At 30.3% G+C, this 25,938-nt stretch overlaps 1 pseudogene; it reads right to left on the bottom strand.

The window, feature by feature from the left end:
• The window catches only part of LOC111310791 (acetylajmalan esterase 2-like), a 38,575-nt pseudogene extending 13,652 nt beyond the window's left edge, over window positions 1-24,923 (bottom strand).
• Between the last annotated feature and the right edge of the window lie 1,015 nt (window positions 24,924-25,938).

The following is a 25,938-nucleotide window of genomic DNA, read 5'->3' as shown; positions in this document are numbered from 1 at the left end:
ATCATCTAGATCAGGAATTGGTTCTACTGCCTTTTCAGTGAAGACAGGATTTATATAGCTATTATACTGCCCGGGGTTGAAAGTCGATGGCATTCTAGGATATGTTGGATATGCGAAGTGTTGTGGTGGGACCTCTTGAGCAGACTGAACTTGAGGTGGGCCAAAACCTGGAGGGTACAGGGGGTCAGCTATTTCTTGTAATGGGGGAATTTGCTGGCTTGTACTTCCTTCAACTCCTTTTCCTTTGTTCATGTTATTAAGAGCCTCCAGAATCTTGCTTAGCTCACCCTCAATCTTCTCTTGGGCTTTCTCTATCTTTTCAAATCTTTGGGAATTTTCCTGCTCCATTTGCCTTACTCTGAATCTGGTGTTGAATCGATGAGTAGGATTTTCGCTAGACGGAGCTATCCTGGAACCTTGAGTACCATATCTTAGAATCAGTAAATTGGCATGATCATCACATGGTTATTTTGTAAGTGTAATGAATGAGAATGCAATGAATGAGAATGTAATGAATGAGAAATGCATGTATGCAAAGAACATTTGCCTCAAAACGGTATTCAACTAAAAAATTTCATTTATTCCAAAAAACTTTGGTCTACATTAAGTTTATCATCCTAGCATTATAGCCATAAAATTGTTTGATCTGTTCATACTGAGCTTTGGCTTCTTCTATGAAGTTCAAGAGACGCTGTCCATGTTCTCCTACTGGGGCCACCACTTGTCTTAATGCCTCTGCCTCTTCCACCATCTCTCTTGCCTTACGCACCCCTTTATGAATTTAGGCTGTTAAGTGCTCAATGTATTTCTGCCTCCCTAGGTTCTCTCTTTTACCACACCAGACTTGGTATGATAATTCTCTATGTTCTCTAACCAATGCAGCAATGTGGTCTCCTTGTTCATCCAACCTTTGACTTAGCCCGCTCAAATAACTGTTTAGCATGTTAATTTCTGCCTGTGCTTCAGTACTTTCTTCTTCTAATTCGGCATACTCTTGCTTCAGTCTTGTGTTTTCCTCAGTCAGCTCGACAATGGTTATCCCTTTGGCCCTTTCTCTCACACATAGCCTCTTATGCTCCTGGTGTAACCTTGCTAGATCTTCAGTAGCTGCATCACGTTCTCTAGCAATCTTATGAACTTTAACTTCATAATTTTCAGCTCTACCTTTCCACTGGGCTTTTTCTTCTTGAAGTTCTTGAATCTCTTTCTTTAACTTGATCTTTTCAAATTCAAACTCTTTTGTTGCCAGCTCTAACTCTGATGGTATCTCTTCAAGCTTTTCTTCTGTCGGTGGTTGAGAGACTTCATAAGTGAATACCATTTCCTGTCTTCTCTTTGTTCTCCAAACCAAGTAACCTGGAGTGACTTTTTCAGTGAATGGTCCAGGACTCACTCTTTGGGGATTTTTCCATGCTTTGATCATCCCATTCATCCTCTGAAATGCTTTAGGCTCACTATAAGAGAAATCTAACTGATGAAGCCCATAAGTCATAGGAATAAACTGTTCTCCTCCCAATTGTCTCCTTACTAAGAGCGGTGCATAATTCGTCACTCCCCATAAACCTAGAAGTGGAACCACTGTATTATCTCCACATTGGTATAACATAGGCTCTCGATTCATCCATGGGGCTAACCATCTCACCTTGGCACCTTCCAACTTTTGCAAGAAAGTTATCCATTCTTGTTTAGACTTCTGCTTTGACCACCCACTTTCACAGAACTCTTTGATCGGAAAGCGATTACGGACATAAATCTTCGAGAAAGCCCCATTTCCTTGTTCAAAATGGCTTTTCATCCATACGTACAATAGCTGTATGCATCCTATGAAGCGCCCTCCATTCCGACGATAAAAACTCAAAGATCTGATAGTCTCTGCTAATATTACCGTTGAAGGATTACAGCCATTGATCACACTCTCAAAGAAATCAATCACTGCTATCTCAATATGTCCCAAAACCTTTGGAAAGATTACCAGTCCGTATATAGCCAAGGCAAATATGTCTAACCCTCGTTCTTCATTGATGTGTTGCATCAAAAACTCATGAAAGAACTTCCAAGGTAGGCAAACCTGTTCTTGTTTCTTCTTTGTATGAGAATCCACAACTTCCTTGTCTATCCCCATGAGTTGAGCCAGACTTTTACGAAATCCTGACTTATGTTTTTTGACATATATCTTGTCAGGAGTCTTTAGATGCAAACCCAATAAGACCGAATATTCTTCTATGGTGGGAGTCATATCAGCTTCGTTAAAGATAAAACACCTGTATGCAGGATCCCAAAATTGTGTTGCAGCTCTAATTAGTTGATCATCAACAGCCACTGCTAGAAGGTGTGCTATATGCCCATACTTCTGACAAAACTGCCCTTGTCTTGACAGACTCATCTTTTTCCAGATGTCAACCAAATCTTCTAAATTGTTCTGTTTGAGGAGGACAGATGTTTCTTGAGACAGAGTAGACTCATACCCAATTGGCAAGCAATCTCCCATCTTCAATTGAGTCTTTTCTGATAGGGCCCTTACTTCATTAGGTGTCCCACAGGGTGCTAATACTGATGAAGAGCAAACTAGGCGTTCATTGGTGTCCATGAAAAAATTTTGTTGAAGACCGTTTTTCAAGCAAATGTTCTTTTATGCAACCTTATGATATGCGTATGAACCAATGCAAAAGAAATAAGAAAAAGGTTAGTATACCCAGAAAAAGAACAAATAACTAAGTAATTTTACACATCACACATCACACAAAGTAAAAGGGATGAATCCTATGCTTTTGGTCAATTCTAAAAAGGGAGAGTGATAGCTCTATCTATTGGTTAGGCATTCTTAAGGTTCACTATATGTGGTTTTAGGGTCAAAGTCTAAAGGTCCTCAAATTGTTCCTTACATCCTTGTCTATCACAGACTAGTAAGGCACCCTAATCCTCACCCATTACAGGCTACAAGCGGAAAAGGTTCAATTTGAGTGGGAGTATTTTGCTAGCCACTGCGGAGGCATTAGACCTCACGAAAGCAATAGGTACTTTACTCCCTCCTAGAGGGACGGAGCTCGGGTATAGAGCTCATGTTATGCACATGCACATGAATGACATAATTAACAAGGTAAATAAACAGGAATGAATAATAACACATATATACAAAAATGGTTCAATTTTATTAGGCTTTTGGATAACACAAATTATTTGCTGGCCTGACTCTCAAAGTCTCCAGTGGAGTCGCCAAGTTGTCGTAACGTCTAGATCCGGGGATCTATCGCTAGACATTAACTTTAGGGAGTCGCCACCAATCTTTTTTGTCTAGGTGCGATTGGCCACCTAAGGAATCTGTCCTTTCAGGGAACACCTAAGTTTAAGGGCCCCTAAAAGAATAGGTTCAGGTCTACAAACCAGAACAGGGTTCGGGAGTTCGGTTACGTGTGAGGAAGGTTATAGCACCCTCACAACGCCCATCAAAAGATGGTACCAACTTAAATTTGTGTTATCCAAAAGCCTTAAAATTTTACCAAGTAATTAATTATTGAAAATTTTCTCAATTGACTCTAATACTTTTAGCAGAAAATTGAGAAAATTCCCTCACCTCAAGAGTATGCAAGAAAAACTACTGTTTCACTTGCAGAGGCTCCGTCGTCGGATTATTTAAAGAAAAAAAAAAAACAAAATCAAAATTAAGATAGAAAAGAAGGAAAGAATGAATTTTTTTTAGGAAAAATTGATACTTTCAACTTTTCCTCAAAAACCCTTTTTTTGAAAATTTATTTCTAAGGAAAATTGATACTTTCAACTTTTCCCCAAAAATACTTTTTTTGGAAATTTATTTTTCTTTTAAGGAAAATTGATAATTTCAACTTTTCCCTAAAAATATTTTTTGGAAATTTATTCTTAAGGAAAATTGATACTTTCAACTTTTCCCTAAAAATATTTTTTTTTTGAAATTTTTTTCTGAGGAAAATTGATACTTTCAACTTTTCCCCAAAAATATTTTTTGGAAATTTATTTCTAAGGAAAATTGATACTTTCAACTTTTCCCTAAAAATATTTTTTTAGAATTTTTTTATTCTTATTTAAAGAAAATAAAATGATAAAAAATAAATAAAAAGAATATTACATAAACCTAATCTAATAAATAAAAAATAAAAAATAAAAAATAAAATAAACAAATAAACAAAGAAATAAAAAAAAAATTCAAAAAAAAAAAAAAACCTGGAGCGGCTCGGATCGCGGCTCGGCTCGGCTCGGCTCAAGGAAGAGAAAACGGCTCGGGGGAGCGGCTTGGCGGCTTGGCTCGGCTCGGCTCGGCTCGGAGTGGGCTGGCACGCGCGGGTCAGAAAGCGGGTCGACGCCCGGGTCGGGTCGGGTTACGGCAAAACGCGCGGATCTTCTGGGTTACTTAAGGCCAAAACGACGTCGTTTTGGGAGGGTATAAAAGGCACCTTCCTCCGTTTTTCGGCAGAACGCTCCTCCCCCTCTCTCTCTCTTCTGCCTTTTTCTCTCCCTTCTCTCTAGAAACCGAAGAACACCGGTGCCGGATTCTGGAAATTTTCGCCGGAATCTGGAAATTTCACCGGAAGTTGGCCGGAAAGTCGCCGGTTTCTGGGATTCTTTGCCGAAAACTGGGCAGGTCGCCGGAACTTCAATGTTGGCAGGAATTTTCGCCGGAAAATTCAAACTTCGCCGGAATTTTTGCCGGAATCTGGAAATTTTCCAGAAATTTCCAGAAAAAATTTTCGCCAAAAATTTCTAAAAAATTTTTCTCACTCCCAGAACACTCCTAAACTTTTCCTAGCTTCCTATACGCCTCCTTTTCTCTTAAATCAATAGCTTTGCTTACTGTTTTCTGTGTTTTTGAACTGTTCCAGGAGGTGCTTTATATAGGGATTGATCAGGAGTTTCTGATCAATCCCAATTCCTCCTTGGACGGGAATTCAATCTTTAAATCCCACTGGACTCTTCTGATTGAATTCCCACTTCCAATGGGATTCTTCAGCCTTCAATCTCAGCCCTCCAAAATCAAAATAAAAAAAAAACTAGATAATTAGAAAAGAAAATCAAAAATTAAAAATTAAAAATAATATCAGATAATTCGGGAAAAAGAAGATAGAATTAACAGATGATAAAAAAAAAATAATAACAAATAAAATAAGATAAACCCAAAAATATATTACACAAAAAAAAATAATAATAATATATAACTGTATAAATAAAATACATATAAATCTAATCTGAATAAAAATAAATAAATAAATAAAGATATACATAATAATAATAATAATAATAATAATAATAGAATACATAAAATACAAAAGAAGAAGAAAAAAAATATACAGGATTGAAATGGGCCTTACCCATTTGGGTCAGGCCCAATTGATCTGGGCCCGGACCCAATTGGGTGTCTACAATACTAATACCTTAATAAAGTTTAAAGCATTGGCCTTTACTTTTGTTGGAATTTTATGCCATGTTTCATAATGAATAGGCAATTTCATTCTATTACGGGCAAGTATGCCTAGAAATCCAGCCAACAGTTGAGCCTCTTCACTAATTGGTTACCTATTAGAGTTTGTAGATACTACAATACGCTCGTTCAAAAGTAGTGTAAATAATTCCTTCAAAGTTGTCTGGCCTCTGATCCTCGTTGACCATTATTACAACTGCAAAAATTAAAAAATAAATTTATAAAATGACAATTCTTTTATCATTATAATCGAATTGTAAATATGGGGTATATGATATCTGTATTCAAATTTAAAGCATAATCAATTGACGGGATACTATCTAAACTTAGACCTCCCGTATTGTCAGATTCAATATTAGTTGAAGGGTTAGAAGTGACTGAGTTAGATTCGATAGTACGTTTATTTCCCTCCAAAAGATTCAATCCATCGCCAATATCAACAGGTGCTACAGACGGTTCTGAACTAATATCTCTGATATATATTCCTTTTAATCTACTCATCCGCATTGTAGCTTATCTGCATCATAAAAGCGAATATATAAAAAATATTAGTTTAGAACAAATATAAAGACATTAAGAAGTTAAGAAATCATAACCTACCATACAACAAGAACATATCGATTTAATTAAATCAAAAGATAATGTATAATTTACAATACAATAAATATGCAATAGCGAATGTGACATTAATTACATACAATCATTTACTACATTATGTTTTAAACATTACAAAATATAGATGATCCATCATGGTTCATAAATATCTTCATTAACATCTTCGTAGACCCACTGAGCATAAGTACTGAAGATATTTTCATCCAAGTTTTGTTTAGCAAAATGATAACATTTAGTTCTATGTTCAACATCATGTCTTGTATCTAACCCATATCAAATAAGTCTCTAGATGTGTTTCAAAGAACAACAAACTAACCCAATTCTTTGGGATCTTTAGAATAAAAAACTTGTTTGACTTGAGATGAAAAAACATAAGGTTCATCGATGAGTTGTTGTCTAGTATAAATTAATCGAGAAAAATTTACAAGTGTAAATCAATACTGATATTTTTTAATGTCCCTCGCACTAGTCACATCAGCCTAATCGCACCGAAATAAGATAAATTTTTACTTGTCATAATAATCCAACTCAATGATGTCAGTAATCATGCCATAATAGTTAACATTTTTCTCTAAAGAGTTTGTGTTCTTAGCATTAGCATAGCTAATAGTTGATGAAGTAATAATAACTTTTTAATTTTGTATACTGCTAAATCTCTTACGAGATTTAGTATGAAATCTAAATCCATTGATGATAAAACCTTTGTATCGTTTCACAATTTTATTCGGATCTTGTGAAAGATACTTCACCTCTTCACTAATAAGCCTTTCACTCTAAACTTATAAAAGTGGAATAAATATATATATGTTATTAATGTTAATTATATCATAAGCATTCTATATAGATTTGTCATAAAGAAAAGTATGATATTACTTACAGTTGCTCTTAACCATTCATGATAGTTTTCGATGAACAACTTATCAAGTTTTTGAGTTTGATCATCGATAATGTGCAGGAGCTCTCAAATTATTTTTATACTCACTACAAAGTATCATGATAAAGTATTAAAAATAAAAAATACAATAAATTATGGTTAATGTAATGAATAATTTCCTTGCTAAAAAACTTATATGCAAAATGATTCAATAGAGTCATGATGAAAAAGAATATATCGATGTCCTTGTACCCAAGATTTATCATCTAACTTTACCATTTCAGCTTTGCCTATTAGTTATACAAAACTTTGAAAAAGATAACTGTAGGTAGAGTCATGTTGCTGTATACAAACATTTTTCGATGGTCTATTAAATCTCATTTCAACATCTTCTAAATAACGAGAATAAAATATCATACACTTTTTTGCTAAATATCCTTCAGCAATAGAACCTTTCGTATAGCGTTTGTTGAGACAATAAGACTTTAACCTTTTCAAAAATCTATCGCATAAAACATTAGTCATATATCTTTTTAACTAGAGTAGCATGATCATCAATAAAACCTTAATCAATCTATTAAACAATAATACCTTTCAATAGGATACATCCATCGATAATAAATCGACCCACCAACTTTTGCTTCATATGAAAGGTGGATAACTAAATGCATCATAATAGTGAAAAAGTTTGAAGGAAAAATCTTTTCTAAATGGCATAAAGTAATTACGGCTCAATCTTGAAATGTGTCAATCTCTTCCACATTCATACATTTTCCACATAGAGATTTAAATGTGTTATTCAATTCAATTACCACAGAAGTGACTTGCTTTGACATTGATGAATGTAAAATAATTGAAAGTAAGTTTTGCATCAAAATGTGATAATCATATGACTTCAATAAAGAAAGTTTTTGCTTATTCAGATTCACATATCTCAATATATTTGATACATAGCTATATGAAACTTTGACATTTTCAAATCTTACAGAACACATTTTTTTAGATTTAAAAATCCTAAAACAAGTAACAGGCAATCGACATTTGCCATTAGAAAGCAACTTCGAATGAAGGTCAAGGCGAATCCCTATATCAACTAAGTCAAGCCGACTCTTTAAGTCATCCTTTGATTTTTATTCACATTGAAAATTGTCTCAATAAAATTTTCACAAATATTTTTCTTTATGTGCATCAAATCAAAGTTATGACATAATAAATTATATTCCTAATAAGACAACTAAAAAAAGATACTTTTTTTTCATAACTCAGACTCATTGGGGTCATCTTATTCATCATTCTCTTCATCACTTTGAATATCAAGATCACCAACATCAGTATCAGTATCACCAATTTACGTAATATGAGGTCATACACCTTCAAAAATATCCCTCATTTTTTTTTTGATGGAGTCATTTTTTCATAAGTGAAATTTATATCTTTTAACTTTGATAAGATATTAGACCCACTAATGGGTAAAGATGATCTTTTTAATTTTTCAGTTCCATCAAAGAGATATTTTTAAAATCTAAATTGATGATTATCATCTAACCATCGATGAAGTCTCATATAACAAAACTTCTTATCATTAGGTAACCACTTCAAACTTGTCTGTGTAGCATAACATAGATAATCATAATGACTTTTTGTACTCCAATCAGATAAATTAGCATAACCCAAAAAATTGTTGATAGTCCATAATAAAGCAGCATGTATATTGAAGTTATTTTTTTTTTATATATCATAGGTTTCGACTCTTTCCCATAATTACTTTAACTCTTTAATAAAAGGTTGTAAGCAGATGTCTATATGATTACCCGAACCTTTTTTTCTCAAGAATTATCATAAATGATATAAATAATTGTTACTTCATAGCAATCCATGATAGTAAATTATAAGGAATCAATACAACTGACCAAATACTATAAGAAGTATTCATCATTTTGAACGGGTTGAATCCATTAGATGTTAGTCCAAGTATAACATTTTGAGGATCAGATGCAAAATTTAAAAATCTAAAATGAAATGATTTTTATGCCAAAGAATTTATAGAATGCCTCAATGATCCATCATTTGTCCACTTCTCATTATGCCACCTCATTGAATCTACAGTTTTGAAAGACATGAAGAGTCGTTGAAGTCTAGATATTAATGAAAAATAACGTAAAATCTTAATAGACTTCTTTTTGACACTGACCTCATCACCATCCTCATTCAACCTTTCATTGAGATTTTTGTCCACCCAACATGACAAGATTCTTGATTTTTTTTATTATCCTAATACAACATGCAATCATTGGGACAACTATGAATTTTTTTATATTTGAGACCTAAATCTTTGATCATCTTCTTTAATTTCTCACAAGATTCAGGAATTTTTGTAAAAAAAAATATTTCTTTCATAAATTTTAATAATAAAGTCAGAGAATTTTCTGTCCATCCACATAAGCATTTCAAATGAAAAAAGATGAACACAGAAAGATAACCTTGAATGCTTCAAGCCCTCATAAAGTTCTTCATTCATATCCTTAAGCAACCTATAAAACTTTGATGCTTTTTTTTCTAGGTTGTTGGTCACCTACACCTATCCTAGGTTCACCAAATTCATTCATTTTAACATTAGACTGATTAAATCCATCATTTTGGGGAGAATGATTACAAAAATATTGGTTATGAATGTTAAAAGTATCTCACAATATGCCTTCAATGTCATCTGTTATAAAAAAATCATGTTAGTATTAAGGAGCCCTTGAAGTTAAAGGCACTCTAGTAGAAGGCCTTGATGATACAGATTCTTCAAGAAAATACTAATTAACATATTACGGAAGAAATCCAATACAAATTAAATGTTCAAAAATAACTTGATGCATTTGTCAATCTATATTAGCACACTTCTCACATTGTTATAATATTATATTATCTTCACTTGTATTCTTAAATGCAAAATTAAAAAAATTTTCCACTCCATCTCTGTACTTTTGACTTAATCTTGACTTTTGCATTTAACTCATATCTATTTAGTACTTACTACATTATCAGACCAAATGTATATAAATAATTTATATGAAAATGAATATGTCAAATACAAAAGTTTACTATGTTTTAAATAAAAGATAATAACAAGACCAATACTTACAAAAAATGAAAACTCTTTATTGTGAAGTATTTTATTAGGTACATGATATTATGAATGTTAAAATCTGATGCTAACGTAGACAGTACCCAAAAGGTTTTGTAGTTTGGGTTCAAATAAGATAAAACAGGTACAGAGGAAACACGAAAAAAGAAAAAATAAAAGGAAAAAGGAAGTGGATGATGGGTTACAAATGGGTATTTGAGGAAGGTGGGTTTTGAAAAAAATTGTTTAAAGCATAAAAAAAATTATCAATTGCAAAAGCTAAAAGAATGGTCGAATTAAGTAAAAATATCAGTAGATAAGTAATGAATAGTCAAAATAGGGTTCTAAAAGACAATACTCGAATAGTAAAAGCTGAAAGAAAGAGAAAGTAAATTGTAGTTAGTCTGGAAAGAGAAATAGTAAAATAATAAAGATGAAGCTTCGAGTTGGTGATTGGATGCGCTAAGTTTGGGAAAATTTTATTGGACCAGATTATTGATGGCGTTTACTAAGAAAAAGGCCTTCAATAATTTTCTCTTATATAGTTTTTGAATATATTATAGGCGTCATCAATAGAATCATAATAGAATTGTCTGGGATTATTAAAGGTATTTACGCCCTAAAAATGCCTTTAGAAATTTCATCTAATTTTTATAGTGTATTTATTAAAGCCATTTTTTTTGCATAATACACCTTTAATAATTTTCTCTTTTTTTTCTGTGAATATCAGTGAAGGTAATTTTTTACTAAAAATACCTTCAATAATTACATTTTAAAAATTGTTTGGGATTATTAAAGGTATATTCTGTATAAAACGTCTTTAATATTACACTTCTAAAATTTTAAGGGGTCATTGAAAGCTTTTATTCTAGAAAAATACCTTGACTAATTTTTTTTTTATTGAAGGATGTGAAAAATGCATTTAATGTTTCACTACTCAAACTTTAGGACAGTTAGTGAAGGCGTTTTTTAATAACAAAAGCCTTCAATAATTTTCTCTTAAAATTTTTGAGATTATTAAAGATATCTTCAGTGAAAAATGTCTTCAATTTTTTACAACTTTAATTTTAAGATGGTTAGTGAATGTGTTTTTTTAGAACAAATGCCTTAACTAATTCCATCTAATTTACATACATAATTATTGAAGGTGTTTTTTTAGAACAAACGCCTTTAATAATTCTTTCTTAAAATTTTTGAGATTATTAAAGGCGTATTCCAATGAAAAATGCCTTTAATTTTCATAACTAAAATTTTAAGATGGTCAGTGAAGGCGTTTATTCTAGAAAAATGCTTTCACTAATTCTTTCTAATTTACGTACATAACAATTAAAGGTATTTTTTGAGAACAAACGCCTTTAATAATTTTCTCTTAAAATTTTTTGGATTATTAAAATCGTCTTTCAATGAAAAATACCTTCAATTTTTCACAATTCAAATTTTAAGACGGTTAGTGAAGGCGTTTATTCTAGAATAAATGCCTTCACTAATTCTTTCTAATTTACATACGTAATTATTGAAGATATTTTTTTAGAACAAACGCCTTCAATAATTTTTTCTTAAAATTTTTGAGATTATTAAAGGCATCCTTCAGTGAAAAATACTTTCAATTTCTCACAACTCAAATTTTAAGACGGTTAGTGAAGGCGTTTATTCTAGAACAAACGCATTCACTAATTCCTTTTAATTTACGTACATAATTATTAAAGGTATTTTTTGAGAACAAACACCTTCAATAATTTTTTCTTAAAATTTTTATGATTATTAAAGGCATATTCTAGTGAAAAACGCATTCAATTTTTTACAACTCAAATTTTAAGGCGGTTAGTGAAGGCGTTTACTCTAGAACAAATGCCTTCACTAATTCTTTCTAATTTACATATATAATTATTGAATGCATTTTTTGAGAATAAACGCCTTTAATAATTTTTTCTTAAAATTTTTGAGATTTTTAAAGATGTTTTTAAGTGAAAAACACCTTCAATTTTTTACAACTCTAATTTTAAAATGATTAGTGAAAGTATTTATTCTAGAACAAACGCCTTTACTAATTCCTTCTAATTTATGTACATAATTATTGAAAGTATTTTTTGAGAACAAACGCCTTCAATAATTCTCTTTTAAAATTTTTAGGATTATTAAAGGCGTCTTCTAGTGAGAAATGCCTTTAATTTTTCACAACTCAAATTTTAAGACGATTAATGAAGGCGTTTATTCTAGAAAAATGTCTTCACTAATTCATTCTAATTTACGTACATAATTATTGAAGGTATTTTTTTAGAACAAACACCTTCAATAATTCTCTCTTAAAATTTTTGGGATTATTAAATGTGTCTTTTAGTGAAAAACGTCTTCAATTTTTCATAACTCTAATTTTAATATGGTTAGTGAAGGCGTTTATTCTAGAACAAACACATTCACTAATTCTTTCTAATTTATGTATATAATTATTGAAGGTATTTTTTGAGAACAAACGCTTTCAATAATTTTTTTCTTAAAATTTTTTAGATTATTAAAGTTATCTTTCAATGAAAAATGCTTTCAAATTTTTACAACTCTAATTTTAAGACGGTTAGTGAATGCGTTTATTCTAGAACAAACACCTTCACTAATTTTTTCTAATTTACGTACATAATTATTGAATGTATTTTTGAGAACAAATGCCTTCAATAATTCTCTCTTAAAATTTTTGAGATTATTAAATGCGTATTTCAGTGAAAAACGCCTTCAATTTCTCATAACTTAAATTTTAAGACGGTTAGTAAAGGCATTTATTCTAGAAAAATACCTTCGCTAATTTTTTCTAATTTACATAAATATTTATTGAAGGTATTTTTTGAGGAAAAACACCTTTAATAAATTTTTTTTAAAATTTTTGGGATAATTAAAGTCGTCTTCCAGTGAAAAACGCCTTCAATTTTTCATAACTCTAATTTTAAAACGATTAGTGAAGACGTTTATTCTAGAACAAATACCTTCACTAATTTTTTTCTAATTTACGTACATAATTATTAAAGATATTTTTTGAGAACAAACACCTTCGATAATTTCCTTTTAAAATTTTTAAGATTATTAAAGGCATCTTTCAATGAAAAATGCCTTCAATTTTTCACAACTCAAATTTTAAGTTTCACAACTCAAATTTTAAGATGGTTAGTAAAGGCATTTATTCTAGAAAAACACCTTTACTAGTTCCTTCTAATTTACGTATATATTTATTAAAGGTTTTTTTTTAGAACAAACATCTTTATTAATTTCTTTTAATTTTTGTACATTATTATTGAAGGTAATTTTCTACTAAAAATGCCTTTAATAATTTTTGTTTAGAATTATCAAAGGTATTTTTTTTGAGGAAAAACGCCTTTAATAATAAATTTTATATTCATTCCCTATTTTGGACATCAGAATCATCACCTATTAGTACACAGAACGATTAAAAACTGTATTAATCAACCAAACCAAACCCACAAACGCATTTTTATTAGACTTTTGGTTTCTTTATCCCTATCGTTACCATCGACTTTCAACAAATTAACGACGCGCACGTCTCTGTTTACCGATATGTCTTTATAATTTTTATTTACTGTATTATTTATATTATTTTATAAAGCTATTTTTTTTGTTCCTTACTATTTACATATGGATATATATTTTTATTAATTTCACCATAAGCATAGTTGTCCAAGCACTTATCATTGCATGTATGCTATTTTTATGTAGTTTTTTGTTAATAATGTGGTTTGTTGAACTTTGTTGTGTGATATTGTTTTGCTAAATAGTATTGTATGATATTGGTATGCTGAATGGTTTACTAAATAGTATTTTTGAATGGTTTGCTGAATGGTATTTTTGAGTGGTTTGCTGAATGTTGTTTCTGAATGGTTTATTGAATGGTATTTCTGAGTCGTTTGCTGAAGGGTGTGTCTGAGCACATTGTTGATTGGTTTGCTAAATAGTAGTTATGTACGTAGTATGGTATTGATTGTATTTAATTACATACAATATTAAATTTAGACGATCATTTTATATAATTCATATAATTATTATCAAAATTACAGGTATTATAGACTCTGAACAACATCATTCTCCTTCTATTGAACATGTAAAAGAAACGGAAGGGGTCCAAATAAACAAATTAAAGTGACATAAAAATTCACGTTAATTTCAATTAAAATGGGCAGCATGTGTCTTTTAAAGCTACCAAGATGGCTACTCATATTGGACCTATCGTCCGTTGTAGGATTTTAATTACGTACACCGATTGGTGATGAGTTTTTGATGATCTAAAGGATGATACATGACAATTGGTTATGGTATATTTAGTCAATTATTTCGTAAAATTTGTTAAATGATCATTTAATTAAAATTTAATGTGTTCTTACTAATTGTGTTAAATAATTTAGAAATAATTCGATGTCCCAATTAACTGTAAAAAGATTGTATTACAATCTACTGAAAAAATATTCAGAGACTTTAAAAGTAAATTGATAACTTAATATATTTTAGTGCTGGTTGATCAAGGTGATGTATTGGCTGTTCTATCTGCGGCATGTGTAAATGTGATAAGTGTTGAAGATTGGATAAATTTTGTTCGATATTGGTTTTCAAAAGCTTTCTCAGTATGCAAACCTATTACCAAAAATATTGTTTATAAGTTTTTATGCAATATAGCCTTTGATCTTCATATGTGATTGATGTAATTTCTTTTTTTTATAGAAAATCAAAGAAAACCAATGGAACATTTGTGCTAAACAACAATATCACTATCGGATAGTAAGAAAAAGATATGCAAATGCGAAGTATGAGCTTGTATGTATTCACATACTTATTTTATACTCATTAATGAATATTTATGAACATTCATTTCATACATTCTAATTTTTTATTACGGTAATTTAATAAGAATCAGTGAGCTCTGGCACTAAAGTTTTCAAATGGGATGCTTGAAAACAAGGACATCTATGGAAAGATAGATATTTTACAGATAAAGCAACTGAAGAAATGACCAAAAAGATTGTATGTATAACTATTTTTTTAATATAATGTATGATTGGCATTGTGGTTATATGCATGACTATATACTAGTTTGTATAGATTTGTTGTTACAGCTTATTTTATTATTATCTTTCAGGATGATTATGCTGCCAAAGTCAAATTTGATGAACTGACAATCCAGTATGACGAAGATCCTTTGTCTTTAGCATTAGGCGCTAAAGAAAGGCCTGATCGAGTTTGTGGGGTTAGTAAATTTGTCTTGCCATCAAAATTTTTTAGTAATCAATACAAAACTTCACGAATGAGAAATGCATAATATGAAACAATCATTGAGCAACAACAACAACGAATTGATGACCATGAGTAATGCCTTAATGAGCAACAGTAAAGACTCATTACTTTGGAGTCTATATTGGTAGCAATGTAGCATAACATATCAATAGGTCGGTCTGATAGCATCGCCCACGTAGGAGAAACTTTTGTTGCAAGTAAGAAAGTGAACCCATTCTCTGTTACCACCCAAAAAGTATGATTTTGTTTATAATTTTAATATTAATTTGTTTATTATATTTATTGATTTGGTTTTAATGCTTATATTTCATTAAATATTGTAGCAGGATGTTGGAACTCATAGTATGACCCTTGTTCAGGCTACTATGGATTAGTTATCCAAATATTCATTGGAGCATTTATCTAGAGAAAACTTTATAATCATTGAGTCTAAGAAATAGTTATTTGATAAACCATCATTTTCTTTCATTAGTGTGGATGATGTTAAAGAATTTTGTGAACTGGATGAATTATCAGCTATTGATATTGTTGCTTATATGAGGTTATCTTATAAATACAAATATGCATATTTAATATGTAGTAATCTATATTAGGGTGTAATATTAACTAATAGTTGACCAACAGATTTAGATTTGTTGATCCCAACTTCATTAGTGAGCAAAGTGACACGGTCACTTATCGTGCTAATCATGTGATCTAATGCATGAAAAGATCGACTAATTATTATTTGCTCTCGTATAATGTGTAATAAGTTATATTCCAACTTTAATTATTCCAACCTTACCCAAATCTGATTTGATGCGTAATTTGAGCATATCATTGTTATTATTTTATAGTCATCATTTAGTGCTTATTGTGATTGACACCAAATCCTTAACGCCATACTTACTTAATTTAGTAAATCCAATAGTGATACCTAACCCCAATATTGAAACTTTTATAAAGATGTATTACACTTTATTATATTATATATCTTATATTTTTTCATAAGTAAATTTATTTATGTATTAAGTAATTTTTTTCTTTTCAATTTAGGGTAATATCTATATTTGATAAAAAGATTAAAAAATTAAAATGGGTGTCATTATCGGTAAAAGTGAAATATATTCTTTTATACTGAGTTTGTGTAGATAAATGTTGCCTAAATTCACTCAATTTAATTTTGAAGTACCTTGTCAACTCGGTAATACTGAATGTGGATATTATATCTTTCGTTTTATGCGAGAGACAGTATTACATGATTTTATAACCACACCATTCAAGGTTAGTATAAATTTCATAAACTCATTATATCTTAAAAAAAAAAGGTACATTATATTCTCATTTATTAACATTTAATTCTGATTTTTTTTAGTGAGAGAGTAAAGAAAGCTTCACAGAAGAGGAATTGGATGAAGTCCATAAAGAATAGAGTGAGTATGTATTATCATTTATCAATGTTGATAAACCTTGAGGTTAGACATTGTTGGTTGAATGTAAATATATGAGGAACAAATTGTTATAATGTTTTTAACATGCCATGTTGAATAGAAACTTTAAGTTTGTACATTGAGCTATTGGTTTAATATTATTGGTATACTTAATATGAATACACTATGTGTACTTAATATATTATTGAGTACTATTATTTCAGAAAAGTATATTAATATGACAATATTATCAGTTTTAATTTCGGATGTGTGGTCAATTTATTGAAATACAATAATGTTCATTATGTAAATTCTAAAATATAATTCATAGTATCACATATATAAACTAAATGTCTTCTGAGCATAAATATACAACTGACTTCAAACCTTTTTTGGGTATAAACCTACAACTAACTTGACATATACAATATCAAATATGTTTTTTGATGGGATTAATGAAGACATTTTTAGCAAGGAAATACCTTGAATCATCCCTAACAAATGTTATTAAAGGCATTTTTAACCAAAATCGCCTTTAATAATCCCACCTAAAAATATATTGTGTACAATATTAAAGGCGTTTTGAAAAAAAATGCCTTCAAGAATCATACCAAATATTGTGTATGAATTATTGAAGGCATTTTTGAAAAAAATCACTTTCAATAATTTCTGTTTAAAATTTATTTATTGGATTATTGAAGGCGCTTTCACCTAAAAACACCTTCAAGAATCCATTTCATATTTTTCTATGGATTATTAACGGCATATTTAGCAAGAAACGCCTTGAATAATCCTTAGAAAAATGTTATTGAATGCGTTTTTACCAAAATTACCTTTAATAATCCCACCTAAAATTTTATTGTGTAAAATATTAAAGGCATTTTGGATAAAAAAATGCCTTAAAAAATCCATTTCAACTTTTTTGTATGGATTATTGAAGGCATTTTAAAAAAAATCGCCTTCAATAATACCAACTAAAAATTAATTGAATGGATTATTAAAAGCATTTTCTTAAAAGTAACGCCTTGAATAATCCCTAACAAAATATTATTAAAGACGTTTTCAGAAAAATCGTCTTTAATAATCTGACCATTCAAATTTATCGTCTAGAATATTAAAAGCGTTTTAAGCCAAAAACGTCTTCAAGAATCTGTTCCAACTTTTTTCTATGGATTATTGAAGGCATTTTTGACAAAAATTACCTTTAATAATCCTAACTAAAAATTTATTAATTGAATTATAAAAGGCGAGTTTGGCCAAAAATGCTTTAAAAAATCAATTTCATATTTTTTCTATGGATTATTAAGGGTGCTTCTCTGCAAAAAAAAAAAAAACCATCAATATTCTTTTCAAAATTTTTTAAAGTAATTGGTGAAGGCATTTTTTCCAAGAAAACACCTAGAATAATCAATTACAAATAATCTCTGTAAAAACTCAAAAAAGGTTAAAGGGAGGGATCGAACCTATCATCTTATGGTTAACATCTGTACGATCCTAAAATTTTGATATGATATTTATTGAAGGCATTTTTTATCAAAAATGCCTTCAATAAGCTTATAAAATTTTTTGATGAAATTATTAAAGGTGTTTCTTGTAGAAAACACATTCAATAATTGCATACATTTTTTTATGAAAGAATTATTGAAGGCGTTATTTGCCCAAAATGCCTTCAGTAATTTTTTATCAATTTTTTAATAGGATTATTCAAGATATTTTTTGCCAAAAATACCTTTATATTCATTCAAATTTTTAAGATAGGATTATTAAAGGTGTTTTAGTCGAGAAACGTTACTAATATCAAGTCTTTGGTGGTATTTATAAGTAACAATGCTGCTATTTAAATATTTAGTGATGTTTTGATAATAAACGCCTTAAGTTTTATAAAAACACGAAAGCTAACGATGTTTGTAAATAAAACATCGTTACAAAACTATCACTAATCTTTCATTTTCTTGTAGTAAAGCTCTTCAGGCAATGAAATTTTTCATTGGCATTGGAATTGTTAGTCTCAAATCTAGTGAGGTAGATGGGTAAACAACCAATGGGAAAGTTTCCTGGAATGACAACTGTTAGAAAAATAGGGGCCAGTTTCATGTAATTGATTTTGAACCAATCAAAGGCCATAGGTCTTGGTCTTTCTTTTTATACAGAGTCCTAGCTACTTAATAAAAAGGGGTAGGACTATTTTAAGGTGGCATCACAAACTAAGAAAAGAAAGAAGAAAAGCCAAAAAAATGGAAAAAAGAAAAGAAAAGAAGAGTTAGATTATTTTGAGACATCGATACAAAAATAACCTAAGATAAAAGTAAATTTTATTTGAGATCATGAAAGGTGATACAGGTTTCATGATAAAATTGATAGCATCAAATTAGTCAATTTGAAAGCTTATGATGGAAGATCATTTATACTATAAAAATTTGTAGAAGTCGGTATTTGGTGATTCAGCTGAACCAACATATATAAAAGATAAAAACTGAAAGAAGTTTGGTAGAAAGACATTGGCTACAATTAAAAAATGGGTTTATATCAACGTGTTACATCATGTAATGTAAGAGGCAGATGCCCACATTGTTTGAAAAAAATTAACAACATTATATAAGAGAAAAATAGGTATGAATAAAGTTATACTTGTTAAAAAGCTTACTACTTTACAGTACATGGATGGATGATTTATTATAAAGTACTTCAATAATTTTTAAAATATATTTATCGGATGACTAATATAGTGCTTAAGATGGATGATGAAATGAAGGTTTTTTTTTTTGGTTCATTGTTAGACAGTTGAAATACTCTAATTGTTACTGTTCTTGATTTAACTCTTGATTATAAGGTGACATTGGAGATAGTAAAAGATAGTATGCTTAATGGAAAAGTAAGGCGAAAAGATGTAGACCCTAAGAATAAAGTTTTAATCATAGAGAATAGGGTTAAAAATATCGACAGAGGTTAGAACTCAAAAGACTGTAGTAAATCTAAACATAAATCCAAGTTCAGAGATAAAGTGAAGTGTTTTCATTATGGTAAAGTAGGTCATATAAAACGATACTATAAACTCTTAAAGCAAAAGCGAAATGATTAGAAAGGTAAGAGTTCAGATGATGATAATGTTGTAACAGTAAATTCAGATAGTAATTCAAATACTTTGATTTATACACATAGTAATTGTAATCATATTGGTAATCCTGGATTGAATGAATAGTTGACATAGGAGTGGCATATCATTGTGTTCGTAAAAGAAAGTTATTTAAAACTTACAAAGTATGAGACCTTGTTGCACCAAGATGAAAAATAAGAGTGTGTCACAAATTATTGAGATTGATGATATTATTGTACAAACTAGTATAAGTTGCATGTTAACTTTGAAGGATGCTAGACATATTTTAGATATAAAAATAAACTTGTTATTAATATCCTTGATAAAGAAAGATATGAGAGTCGACAAAAAAATAGGTAATGAAAGCATTTCAAAAGATTTATGATAGTTACAAAGAGAAAATTATGCTGTACAATGTATAAGACATGGATGCAATTGAATGGCAACCAGATAAATATCATTGAGGATGATGCTTTAGCAAACTTGTGACATAAGAGGCTGGCACATATGAGTGAGAAAGAGTTACAAGTTTTGGTAAGGTAATCTCTCATTATCTTGACCAAAGGTATGTCTTTCGATTCATGTGATCATTATTTGTTTGGTAAGCATCGTAGAGTTTTTTTTCGTAAAAGTTTTCAAAGAAAAGAAAATAGATTGGAATTGATTTATTCTGACATATGTAGTTCTATTGAAGTTAAGTTATTAGGTAATAAAAGATATTTTGTTAATTTTATTGATGATGTTTTACATAAGCCTTGAGTGTATATGTTAAAAAATAAAAGTCAAGTATTGTAGTATTTTAAAAAATTTTATGCCATGGTGGAAAAGATGATAGGGTTACCCTTAAAGCATATTCGAATTGATAATGGTGAGAAATACACATCCAAAGACTTTGAAGAGTATTGTTCCAACATGAGATCAGGCATAAGATGACAACGCTTGAAACACCATAGCATAATGGTATAGCTGAAAGGATAAACTGTACCATTATGAAAAAAGTTAGATGTATGTTAAAGATGGTAAAATTACCAAAGCTATTTTGGGGTAAAGCAGTTAACACAACTTATTATTTGTTTAATAGATCACTATCAGTTTCTTTAGGCTTTGGCATTTCAAAAAATATGTGGGCAGAAAAAGATACTTCATACTCTCACTTAAAAATTTTTGAGTGTAAAGCATCATGCATATGCCAAAAGAGCAGAGGTCAAAGCTTGATAGTAAAGCTACACAGTATATGTTTGTAGGATATGATGATGAAAAATTTAGCTACAGAGTACAGAATCCAGTAAAGAGAAAGATTGTCAAAAGTAGGATGTCATTTTTCATGAAAAAGAAACCATAACAAACTTTGAAAAAAATGAGAAACTATACAGGTTACTGTTGAGTGTGATGTTTTAACACCAATAGGGGTTCTATAAAAAAGGGTCACAGATGGTGAAAATAAGCAAGAAACAAAACTTAGAGATATAAATGAGCAAGTTAAGTTAGTGATGAGTCAAATGCAATCAGTTTTGAGCATGAGAGCAATTCTTTTTACCTGAAAGTATTGAGTAGGGAGAGCTACCTTCGACATCAGGTGATGTAGAGTCTCAGCTTAAAAGATTTACTAAAAAGTACAAGCCATCTACTAAGTATCCAAATTCAGATTTTATTTTAGTTATCAATGAGAAGAAGCCAAAAAGCTGTCAAGATATGTAGGCTATTTGAGATAAAAAAAACACTGGTTAAAAGTAATGAACAAAGAGATGGAGTTATTGTGAAAAAATGATACATATGATTTTTTTAAACTTTAAAAGAGAGAAGGCTGTTGAAGAATAAATGGGTGTTCAAGTTAAAAAAAGATGATGACAAACTGTAAGGTATAAAATTGATTAGTGGTAAAAAGTTTTTCTCAGAAATCATGCATCAATTTTGATAAGATCTTCACTCTAGTTGTAAAGATGAGTTTCATTTGAGTGGTATTAAGATTAGCAGCTAGTTTGAATCTCTAGCTTGAACAACTTGATGTTAAAACTACATTCTTGTATGGTGACTTGTAGTATGACATTTATATGAACAAGCTTAAGGATTATGAAGTGAAAGAAAAAAAACACTTAGTTTGTAAACTGAAAAAAAGCTTGTTTAGTTTGAAACAAGCCCTGTAACAATGGTACAAAAAGTTTGATTCTTTTATGGTAAATTACAGCTATAAAAGAATGGCAGCGGATCTTTGTGTGTATTTCAAAAAATTTCTTGATGGTAACTTTATTATTCTCTTATTATATATTGATGATATGTTGATTATAGAACAAAATGCTTGTATGGTTCGTAGGTTGAAAGAATAATTGTCTAAATTTTTTGATATGAAATATTTAGGTCTAGCAAAGTAGATTCTCCGTATGAACATTATCCGACATAGAAAATATGAAAAGTTGTGGTTGTCACAGAAAAAGTATGTTGAATAGGTACTTAGTGTATTCAACATGTAACATGCTAAATCAGTTAGCAGTCCACTTGTCAACTATTTTCATCTGAGTAAAAAATTTTATCCGATATCTAAGGAAGAGCAACTAACTATGTCTAGTATTCTTTATTTTTTTGCAGTCAATTTTTTAATGTATTTTATGGTTTGTACACAGTTTGATATTGCTCATATAGTTGGTGCAGTGAGCAGATTTCTTTCTAATCCGAAAAAGATTCACTGGAAAGTAGCGAAATGGATTTTCAGATGTTTGAAGGACATCTCAAAAATGTACTTGAGTTATAGAGTTTCACAATCAATTTTAGAATGGTTTACTGATGCTGACATGACAAGTGATCTTGATGATAAAAAATCTATTTCAATGTATTTGTTCACTTTTATAGAAAGAGCTATGTCTTGGTAGTCTAAGTTGTAGAAGTATGTTATTTTATCAACTACAGAAACTTAGTATATTGCAGCAACTGAAGCAGGTAAAGAAATGCTTTGGATGAAATATTTTTTTCTTGAATAAAGATTTAATCATAAAGAGTATATGGTGTTCTGTGATAGCCAAAGTGCTTTAGATTTGAGTAAGAATACTATGTACTATGCTAGAACGAAGCACATTGATATTAGATATCACTGGTTATGTTCAGTGATTAAGGAACAACATATTCTGTTGAGAAAGTCCATACTGTTGAGAATGTAGTAGACATGTTGACTAAGATACTTTTTAGGAAGAAGTTTAAGCTCTGCAATAACTTGGTCTGAATGAGTTCCTTGGCCAAGGTAAGTTTCAAATAAAACTGCTATGATGATGACTCTCCTCCTAATGGAGTTAGAGGGAAAATTGTTAAGAAAATGGAGTCTAGCCCCATGTAATCGATTTTGAACCAATTAAAGGTCATGTGCCTTAGTCTTTCTTTTTACACAAAACCTTAGCTACTTAATAAAAAGAGGTGGAGCTATTTTAAGGTGGTGTCGCAAACTAAGAAAAGCTAAAAAAATAGAGAAAAAATAGATAAGGGAGTGTTGGTTAAACAGAAGTCGATCCGTGATTCGATTGAGTTGAAATTTTGTTAGCAAGTTTACGATTGAGAGTTTTACATTCTGAATTGTGAAGATCGGGTTTAAAGCTCTCTAGAACAAATCCAATGTGTATTTGTTGACTTACTTATTTTGTGAGATTTCTCTAATTGTCTTTCTCTAGTTGTTAATTAGCTCTAATTTTAACTAGAAAAAAATTTTGTATATCTATTATTTAATAGTGAAGTTTTTTCTGGTGGTCCATGATTTTTCTCTCTACATTAGAGGGTTTTTCATGTAAATCTTAGTATGTATTATTTTTCTTGCATTTTTTATTATTGATTGTTGTCTATTGTTATCTATTGTTGTGGGTTTATTGTGATATATTACTTCTGTGTTATTATGTTTATTGCTTCAGATCCAACAAAAATAGCTTCATAACCAATGACCCTTTGTGATTAAGAACACACGAACGAGAAAGTAAGGACTAAAATAACTATATTAACAAGTTCAAAAAGAAGAAAACAAATAATCATAATTTTAATGTTTTTGAAAAAAATACTTACTATTGCAGCATCTTTTATGGTTTGGATAACCTTAGGCATCATGGATCTAACCTCTTCAGGGGTTTTGCCTTGAAACAAGGCATAATTGTAGTCATTTCCTCCAATCTCGCCAACCATGAAAAGAGCGTTTTTAAGCTTCTTGAAGCAATCTATCGAGCATAACATGAATTAAGTATTGTTAGTTTTTATAATTGAGTGATCCACTCTTTTCAAACAACAAACATATCATGAGATTAAGAAAATTGTTGGCAAACTATTCGAAAGAGGTGATAATGCTAACCTTCATCATTGCGACATATTCCATTGAAATAGGTAAACATCTAATCAAGTTGCCTGCTAAGAGAACTTTTGGTAACTGGGGCTAGAACTCTATTCTCAGCTAAAATTTCCACGGGGAAGGCAGTAGAGCCTGCAATCGCGAAATTCACCCCATGACCACGAGACAATGCTTCACTGTTCAAGTAGGGGTTGAGGAATGGGATTCCAGCAGATTGAGCTGTCAAAAGTACAATTACAACACCAATCAGTCAATAGGTTATAAACAACAAATTCCAGACTAATGTCATGAACTTTTTGGTGGATTGGCCACATTGTTGTTGATTCTCTACCTTTCTTTTTCCAAAAGTTTATGAAAGAAACATGTTATTTCTACATTAAAAAGTAGTATGAGTTGCTGATCACCATGCATGTCATTATTTTCAATATTTATACCAATCGAATGATCGAGAGCCACTGGTCAGTCAAAAAACAAAACGAGACATAATTATGAAAAACAAATTTGTTACGTTACCTAAATAATCAATCATTAGTAAGCCATTGAAGCATCTCCCTGTTGCATTCTTGAAGAAGGTTTGACCGTAGGGAAGCCTTGCAAAAGGAGATAAAGGGTCCTCTCGGATCAAATTGCCTGTATCGGATATGGAATCCCCGAGCTGAAACATGGCATCAAAGCTGTAAGCCTTAAGAGTACCTGCAGCTGCAGCATGGCACGAAGAAGAAAGAAGAACAAGAAAGAGGAAGCTGAAGACAACAACTTGAGAAGGGTGCGAGGAAGCCATAGGAAAGAGAGAAACAGGAATCTCGGAAGGAAATTATGGGTATTTGACTATAGAGATTGTTGAAGCACTGCCTCGGGCATGTGTTATTTATACAGGGAATATTTCCACTCCTAGTTGGAGTAGTACTACTATTCCTATTACATCAAGGTTTAAGAAAACAAAGCCTAGGCCGTTTGGATAATAATATATAATTATGGTGTAATGATACAATTAGAGGACTTATAAATTTTTTATCTTTTATTCGGAGAAAATTAGAATAGCGTACTATTTTCTTAGTTGGTGAAAAAAATTAATAAAGCTTATCATTTCAACTTATATATTTATGTGTTGGTCAAAATACAACAAGAGAAAAGAATTAAATCTTTAGATTTTTTGGATACATAAAAATCGATCAAAGAATTGCAAATATTAAAATTTAAATTTCAAATCTTATAAATAATTATATAAATTAATTGAGTTAAATTTTATATGTAAATTAAATCTTTAATTATATACTAGCAAAATGCATTTTCAACAATATGCAATATTTTCTCATAAGAATATATATTTTGTCAACAGAGATTTATAAGTTATAAAAATATATAATTTATCTAATAACTGATTCCATTTTTTATACTTTTAATTTATACGTTATTCTTTTTAACTTTATTCTATATATTTTAGTTTTATATCATTAAATAAGAGCCAATTTCTAATAAACTGGTGCCACTTATTATTTTCAATTAACAAAACTCAAAATTAAAAAAAAATAGCATTAAAGTTTAACAAGGATGCAGAAGTCATTATATTTTGCTTTACCACTTTAGTATATAAAGAAAAAAATTTTGCTAATTAGTGTCTCTTTAAAAACTAAAGTTATTATATAAAGTAATATCCTCTGCCAAAAAAATATACAAAGAAATTCAGTGGTTATTGAATTGTTTCAATTTATGAGCTGGTTTTGAACAAAAGGTGTCCCTGGCTTGGACTGAGCCGCACTAGACTTGCCTTTCAAAATTTTTGTTTTAGGCCCGAC

This window comes from Durio zibethinus, chromosome 1 (assembly GCF_047325235.1).
Source record: "Durio zibethinus cultivar Kanyao isolate XHJ-2024 chromosome 1, ASM4732523v1, whole genome shotgun sequence".
Taxonomy (NCBI): Eukaryota; Viridiplantae; Streptophyta; class Magnoliopsida; order Malvales; family Malvaceae; genus Durio; species Durio zibethinus.
The sequence above is the reverse complement of the archived record's forward strand: the minus strand, read 5'-3'. Positions and strand labels throughout refer to the sequence as shown.